This window comes from Gossypium raimondii, chromosome 13 (assembly GCF_025698545.1).
Source record: "Gossypium raimondii isolate GPD5lz chromosome 13, ASM2569854v1, whole genome shotgun sequence".
Lineage (NCBI taxonomy): Eukaryota > Viridiplantae > Streptophyta > Magnoliopsida > Malvales > Malvaceae > Gossypium > Gossypium raimondii.
In genome coordinates, this window is record NC_068577.1 from 41,041,689 (window position 1) to 41,051,011 (window position 9,323).

The window sequence follows — 9,323 nt, forward strand, 5'->3', positions numbered from 1 at the left end:
TGCATTTGACGGTAGTTTCTTCGACAGCGACTGTAGCATCATGTAACTCGGACCCTGCGATCGGGTCGGACAATGGGTGTTAGAGGAGCACTTATGTAACAACATTATAGTTCTAACAATATCTTGCTTTGAATAAATCATGAAAAATAATAATTTTATAGAAGAAAATAATTAAAAACGAGATAATCCTAGAACAACTCGTAAACATAGTCTAGTATTTCTAACAGATTACTTTAACAATCACATACATCATTCAAGCACAACAATGTTCCAACCATAGATTATCAATAACCAATGTTGATCATAGTGTGGGATTGCAGAGGGGCATGACTCTAACACCATTCACCCAACCTGAGAGTCAATCAGATGTAAGAGTTACTAATGCAACTCAAAAAAACATTTGAAACAATCACTGAAGCTAAAAATATTACAAGCGTTGCAATTACAATTAAAGGTTGTTATGAGTGTTAAATGAACACGAATGCAATCAAATAGGCGCACATATATTAATTTGAGGTCAAATACAGTTAAGCACAAAGCCAAGTTATGAATCTTGGGTAAAACTAGAAAAATGTAAAGCAATGTCTCGAGTCAGTAAAGTCATATCTCAAGACATACCTCCCATGTTTCACGATTTATAGCTTAAAATTTTAAAGTCTCAAACTAGTAAAACCATGTATCGCGATCTTGACCCCTGTGTGTCATGCTTTAAACTAATTTTTCACTAATTTAAATTTGATGTTTTATGTATCGAGACAAGGTTTCCATCTCTCCATGTCTTGAGACTTAGCACCCTATGTGTCAAGACAATCAAACCATGTCTTGAGACATAAAGCAAGAAATACAAGTTTTTGTTCTTGAGGTCATGTCTCGAGTCACTCACCCAGAATTGTAGAAATTAAGGAACCCAAGTCATGTAATAGGATCTCTAAAGCACCTTAACACACACAACATGCAACCAAACCAATTCAATCATATTTTGAATTTTAACCAATGTGAAAGTATTCAAAGATTTCCAAATTATCTATACCACGAAAAACATACCAAAACCATAGAAAATGTACTCAAGACATGGGAATTCACTAAGAGATCTAGGACATGTCTAAAAACTAGTTCAAAAGAAAGGAATTACAAATGATCAATAGATGTAGCTGAGACTCGAGAGCTTGGATGCCGTGAATACTTGAACCACTACTTGTAATATAACACCCCTCACCTGATATGATCTTTAGGTCTGAGCTATAGAATATTAAATTCGTTGTTGTTATACTACAGTCAGTTAACCAACATTTAATCATTAACATGTAATTATGTATCAATTACCTTCAACTTATGTTATACGATCATTCCTGGGTTTTAGATTTGCTTACGAAAGGTCTTTTGTTAACCTGAGCATGAAATAGAACCAAATTGTAAATTTCTAAAAATTCAGGGTGGATGTTGCAACTTTAAAATTTTCATATTGTGATGTTGCCAACACAATAAGTCACGTCGCCACCTCAAGCATATCAACGTCGCGACATCACTTACTTTCAACTGACGTTGCGATGTAGAAGTTCGTCGTCGAGACGTGGCCCCTATTCTTTGGTCAAAATCTCATTTGGAACCTATTTCAAGCTTCTAAAATAATATTTTAATACATACATGATGACTTTCACCATTAAATCAACCACAAACCATGCCGAAACTTAGCAAATCAAGTACATGAATATAAAAGAAAAATCAATCTTTAATATGGTATTAATCACATGAATATCAACTAAGCTTATTCAAAACATACACTCAATTAGTTACACCAAACTACTTCTTTTAAGTTCCAATTCATTAATACCTATACCCTTTTGAACTAAGAACATATATGTCCATAAATTTAACTAAACCATACATAACTAACTTGTACATCATGCTTACCATTCAATTATACAATTCCAATTCATTTAGGAACTTCAAAATCATTTATAACCTTTAACCTATCATTTTTTGTAAGTTCAAAATCATTTATATATTAGCATTAAACAATTTCAATCTTCCATCCCGAAAATCGGGTTAGAAGAAATTGGGTTAGCAAAACCTAGAATGGTCACGTTTTGATATCTGAGTTAAGATTGTGAAATTATGTCTAGTAAATTGATTTGTTTTAGTGGATAAGTGTTCTAGATGTGTGCTTGAGGTCTTGTGTTCAAATCCCTTCCATTAATTTTTTAGTAATTTTGTTGAAACCCCTATCTTTAATCATCTGGCATAAACAATTTTGAATCTTGTTATGCATAAATGTGGATTTTTTTTGCTTTAAATTCTTAACAATCTAATATGGATAAGGATAGAACTTAGTAGGGTTAGTGGGTGGTTTTATTGTTTTTTGAAAATTATCCCAAAAATAGCTCTAAAATTCTCTCCTCACTACCGTCACTATCCCATTCCTTTTGTCTCTCTCATTTTTCTCTGCTGAAACTTTATTTTCTAGTTTTGGGGGTTTTTCTCCTTCTTTACATTTTTCTTTCTCTACCTTCTTGCTTTTTGTTCTTTCATTTATTTTATTGTATTTTAATTTTGTTCTCCCACTTTTTGGTTTATTCTTCCATCATTTGTATGGTTCTTGTAGAGTATCATTGGAATTGAGCATAAGTAAATTTGATGTAAGTATCGTTAATTTCTGAGGCAAGGATTTTAGTTATGGGTATTTAGTTTGCATTTTGATGCATTACGAATTTCGTTAATTTTTAGTTTTGGTTTTTCTGATAGGAGAAGAACGTGAGGTGTTAAACGTTCCTCCAGCGAATTTGGTATTTAGGCCACTATTTTTGTCAAGGGTAAGCGACTAATGTCTTCATGTAGAGTATGGTACGTTTTTTGAAGAATTGTTGATAGTGGATGATGTCAATTTAATGGTTTGTTTTGGCTGAGTATCAATGCTAAATGGTGAGTTTTCATTGACGTTTTAGGTAGCAGAAACCTCGTGGGGGTGTTGTTGTCAAAATTGTCTTCAAGTATGTGATTTTAACTCGAAAACGCATTTAGAACTAAAAAAAAGCTCGAAAATAGAGGATGTTTTCAAAACTATTTTGTGTTACATGACCATATGACTGGCTGTGTTTCAGGCCATGTGCACCACACAAGTGTGTGGTCGGCTGTGTGCTATGCCGTGTGGAGCACACAGGCGTGTGGGATGACACGAGAAAGTTTGGTAGGTCGTGTAGGCCACACGAGCTTGTGTGATCACATGGGCAGATTAGGTAGGCCGTGTGGGCCACACGATGCTACTTTATTGGGTTGTGTAAGCCACACGGCCGTGTGGGCCCATTTTTCAGAAATTTTCCACTCAAGATGTTTTTGACTTAAAAATGTGGAATTAGACCTTTTGTTGGGTCTGTTTGGCTTAAATATGAATCAAAATGCGATTTCTGTCAGTATGTGATATGGTTAAGGTAGGTGAAACATTTTTGTACAGTCGGTGTTTTGATAAATTTGAAAGAAGAATTTTGTGTAAAAACATCTATGAAATTTGTATGTAGAATAATCGTAAGTGAAGTAATTTGGTATGATATGATATGTATAAGTTATGTGTTGTTTTATGCTCTGTGAAATATATGTTTAGGATTGCATGACATACAACCTATATGAAATGTATTTATGTTAACACGATTTTGCATATGCATTGGGGTGGCTTTTGATATGGTTTTGATATGATGGAGGAAGTGTTCTCTGGCAGCTTTACTGCAATTTTGGTGGTTAAACCGCAATATCTGTTTGGCAGCTCAACAACACCATTATGAGTGGCATACCACCACGACCCGGTGTGATTGGATGGATGGACTCTTGAAGTCCTAATTGGTGTGATTGGTTGGATAGAGTTGGTGTGTAGCGGATGGGGGTAGGATCTGTGTTTGTATTTGTATCCGAATATGAATACCCATCTATATCTTATTATGAACACACATCTGATTTATATAAGAGAATGTGTTTGAGATTATGATTCTAAAATTGTGAAATTCTGCTCATATATGATTATGAAAATATAACATTTGGATGTGTTATATAGTTCTGAAAAGATGACATTCTGATATGGTATATGTTTCTGGAAATGTGACATTTTGATATGATAATTGTATAAGTGTATTTTATAAGTAAAATTCTTTGATGACATTTATATTTGTGCATGTTATAAGTAAACATTTTGTTTGTGGGTCGAGTCACACACTAGGCTTCTAGCTCACGCGTTTGTTTAATATATTTCAGGTGACATTCAGACTTAGGACTGGATGACATGCGGGAGCTCGGATTGGTTTTCACATAAAATGGCCTATTTTGAATTTCTGGACTCGGTTTTTGAATTTGGTTTTATTCTTGTTTCTTTTTGGGCTTTGTTTGGTTTTTGCTTTATTCATCAGAATTTAATATTTTTGTACGTAAAACTGTAAATCACTCTAGTTAACAAATTAGATTTCGGTTTTTAAAACTAAAACTCTGAAATTTTTCCACTGCAAAAGAAGTAATCACTTAAGTGTTTTCTGTAATTAAATATATGGTTTTTAACAAACGTTTGTCTTAGTACTGGAAATGAACTGGCAACATTAGTACTTTTAAAACTCGCGATTTTGAGTTCGAATTCTGGGTTTTAAATAAGTGTTTTTGGATTTTGGTTTTTCCAAACATCTATGAGTTGTCAAATTTTATGCTGTCGAAATATGCACTGAGTTTGATTGGAACAAAAGCTTTTGAAAATGTTGATGTAATTCCTCAGTATACGGTTATAACTTCTAGGCCGGGTTTTGGGTGTTACATTTAGTGGTATCAGAGTCAGGTTACAAAACTTAGGTTGTGTATTTTTGGGTCCAAAATGTTTTTAAAATATATGTCTTTGCAATATTAAAAAAATTGTACTAAGTTTGATATTTTGATTTTTGAAAAGTGAAAATGAGATTCTGACGCCGATCCAAGTAAGAAACTTGAACTTTAGTTATAGTTTAGATACTTTGCCTTTGATACTTTGATACAAATTGTTTGTCTTTAGGGACTGTAGAAAATAAACATTCTCTAAACTTTGATAACTACTTCTGATAAAACTTTAGATTTTTTATTTTTAATAACCTAAGCTAAAATTTAGACTTTTGAACTTAAGATAAGTAAAATGAGTTTATGCGGTATCTGTGATCATGGCACGAGAGGATGTGGCAGACTTTGTTAAATGGCTCACATCAGGTCCTCTTCTCCAGGAAGCGTAACCATTTTGGAAATTAGCGATACTATTGAAACGCCCATTTCTGAGGGTAGTAATCAGGAAGCGGGAAACAATGTTGTGTCCCAGGATATGTTAAGAGATCTGCAAAGGACCACTGAGGTTCAATCTGTACCTGTTAGAAGAAAAGATTAATCTCTTAGAGAGCGTGTTTTTAAAATAGATCCGTTGAGCATCGTATTAGGGACTATTCATATGTTCTCTAAATCAGATACACGCTTCGACTCAAAGGGGGAAATTAGAGACTGGTTTGTGTAACTAGGCATCGTAAGGATATAGACACATCTGGCAGTGATACAGTTATATCTGGAATTGTACCTAGCATTGATTAAGTGTTTGGTAGTACTCAAAAGTTTCATTGTCATTGTAGTTCTAAGACTTTGGGATTGTGTAATCATCAATGGTACTTCTATAAAAAGTTTTTGGAGACAATCCGAGATAGTAAATAGGAAGTGCATTAGAAATATTGTTTGGATTAGGTTTTCATTGAAATTGGAGTTGTGTAACGATAGTATGGAAACCAATATGAATAAGAAATTTCAAACTTTGTGGTTAAGTGTATGGTGCGACAGCAGGAATTTCGAGGATGGAATTCTTTTAATGAGGAAAGAGTTGTCATATCTTTAATATCGGGTTAGAATAAACTGGGTTAGCGAAACCAAGAATAGTCACGTTTTGATTTTTGAGTTAAGATTGTGAAATTATGTCAAATAAATTGATTTGTTTTAGTGGATAAGTGTTCTTAATGTGTGCCTAAGGTCCTGTGTTCAAATTTTTTCCCTTGAATTTTTAGTAATTGTGTTGTAATCCCTATCTTTAATCACCTGGCATACATATTATTCTCACTCAATTAATGTCAAGAATGAGCATGTTGATTTAGTGGTAAAGTGTCAGCTAACCCTTAGGTCTTTTTTTCAAATCCTGTTATGCACAAATATGGAATTATTTTTGCTTTAAATTCTTAAAAATCTTATGTGTATAAGGATAGGACTTAGTGGGGTTAGTGGTTTGTAGGTGGTTTTATTTTTTATTTTTTTAAAAATTATCCCAAAAATAGCTCTAAAATCCCCTCCTTACAACTGTCACTATCTCATTCCCTTTCTCTCTCTCATTTTTCTTTGTCAAAACTTTGTTTTCTAGTTTTGGGGGTTTCTTCTTTTTCACGTTTTTCTTTCTCTGCCTTCTTGTTTTTTGTTCTTTCTTTATTTTATTGTATTTTATTTCCATTCTCCCACTTTATATTTTATTCTTCCATCATTCATACAATCCTTATAGAGTATCATTTGAATAGAGTATCATTTGAATTGAGCGTAAGTAAATCCGATGTAAGTATCGCTAATTTTTGTGGCAAGGTTTTTAGTTATTGGTATTTAGTTTTCATTTTGATGTGTTACAAATTTTGTTGATTTTTAGTTTTGGGTTTTCTGATAGGAGAAGAACGTGAGGAGTTCAACGTTCTTCTAGCGAATTTAGTGTTTTAGGCCGTTGTTTATGTCAAGGGTAAGCGACTAATGTTTTCGTGTAAAGTATGATACTTTTTGTTAAGGATTATTGATATCGGATGATGCCGATTTAATGGTTTGATTTGAGTGAGTATCAATGCTAAATGGTGAGTTTTCATTGACGTTTTAGGTAACGAAAACCTCATGGAGGTGTCATTGTCAGAACTGCGTTTAGGTGTCTAATTTTAACACAGAAACGCGTTTAGAACTCGAAACAAAACTCAAAAACAGAGGTTGTTTTTGAAACTGTTCTGTGTCACACAACTCTATTGCTTGGTGTGTGTTAGGCCGTGTGGGACACATGGGCGTGTGTGATCACACGGGCATATTAGGTAGGCCATGTGGGCCACACGGGGTTGATTTATTGGGTCGTGTGGGCCACACGGCCGTATGGGCCCATTTTTTGTAAGGTTTTCACTTAGGCTTTTTTCACCTATAAATACGTAATTGGGCCTTTCGTGGGGTCCGTTTGGCTGAAATAAGTCTCGAAATGTGATTTCTGTCAGTATGTGATATGGTTAAGGTAATTGAAACATTTTGGTATGATCGGTGTTTTGATAACTTTGAAAGCACAATTACATGTAAAAAACATCTATGACATCTGTATGTAGAATAACCGTAAGTGAAGTAATTTGGTAAGATATGAGCTGTATAAGTTATGTGTTGTGGTATGCTCTGTAAAACATATGTTTAGGTATGCGGGGCATACAACCTATATGAAATGTATGTATGTTAACACGATTTTGCATATGTACTCAGTGGATTTTGATATGACGTAGGAAGTGTTCTCTAGATGTTTTACTGTAATTTTGGTGGTTAAAGCACAATATCTTTCTGGCAGCTCAATTTCAGCATTATGAGTGGCATACCACCACAACCCGGTGTGATTGGATGGATGGACTCTTGAAGTTCTAATTGGTGTGATTAGTTGGAAGGAGTTGGTGTGTAGCGGATGGGGGTAGGATCTGTGTCTGCATTTGTATCCGGATATGAATACGCATCTGTATCTGATTATGAACACATATCTGATTCTATATAAGAGAATGTGTTTGAGATTATGATTATGAAATTGTGAAATTCTGTATTTGATTATGAACACATTTGGATATGTTATATGGTTCTAAAAATATGACATTCTGATCTGGTATATGTTTCTGGAAATGTGACATTTTGATATGATAATTGTATAAGTGTATTTTATAAGTAAAATTCTTTGATGACATTTAAATTTGTGCATGTTATATGTAAAAATTTTGTTTGTAGGCCGAGTCAAACACTAGGCTTCTAGCTCACCCGTTTGTTTAACATGTTTAAGGTGAAATTCAGATTTAGGATCGGACGGTGTGCGGGAGCTCGAATTGGTTATTTTATGATGCATGTAAGTTTGATTTAGCTTATTTTTTATGATTAGTCTGTTTTTGAGTTAGTTAAAATGATATTATCTAGTATTGGGACTAATTTATGAAATTGATGAAGTTTAGAAAAAAATGTCCATTGATGTTCTCAATGTTACTTGATATTTATGTTTTCGATTGAAGTAAATGATAGGTTTTTAGGTATTTGGTAAAGTGAGTTTGAGTGTGTAACGCCCCGAAATTTCTAATTTCGTTATTGTGAAAATATGACACAAATATCTATGAGCTTTAGTGGTTATGTGTTCTGGGAGTGTTTGGGAGGTCCCAAGTTCAAGCCTTCACTTGGAAAAATTTTGGTATTTTGAATGAATTAGGCCTTACTCTTGTTCAGTAGGCTTTTATTTGATTGTTGGGTAAATTATATTAGAATGGGTCTGTTAGTCTGGTGGTTAAATGGTGTGTTATTATGGTGGAGGTCTTGTGTTCGAATCCTTATGCAGGCAAGGGTATTATTTTTTTGGCTTAGATTTCGGGATAGAGTTGTGAAATAGGGGGATTCTGAGTAGTGGGAATTAGGGGAGAAGATTAAGGGATTTTGGGGGTTATCGGGATTTTATTTTATTTTTTTCCCATAACAGAATTTTGACTCTCTTTTCCAAAAAAAATTCTCCCGTCTATTCTTCTCCCTCTCCTCTTGTCGAAATTCTCTGAGTTTTTCCATCTCTCTCTTCTTTTTCTTCTTCTTGATTTTTCCCTAATCCATTTATTTTCTTTCGTTTTCGCACGCGGTTAGTGCCGACTTAGTTTCGGTAAGTGTTTCTCTTCGTTTCTATCATGAATCTCTTAACGACTGAAGTGGTAATGTTTTTTCTCTGCAATTTGGGTGTAGGGGGAGGCTCGGACTGGTGAATTCGGTGTTCTCGTCTTAACAATAGTTAAACGGAGGGTTATCGTTGGTGGTAAGTTGGGTTTCTGTTCATTCTTGGTTGTCAATTCTCTTGTAAATCCATTAAATTGATGTTGAGTATCTTGATTATAGGCTTTGGAGCGCTCGGAGATTGTTTTAGCATCAAACAAAACCATATGTGTACCCGAAACGCAAAAAAAAGGGATTCGGCGAAAAGCCAAAATTGTTTGCTGTTTGGACAGCAGTAGTAGGCTAACTTTAAAAAATTGCCATAAATTATGGAAATCGAATCAGAGGATGAATAAAGTATGAAATTAAATCTT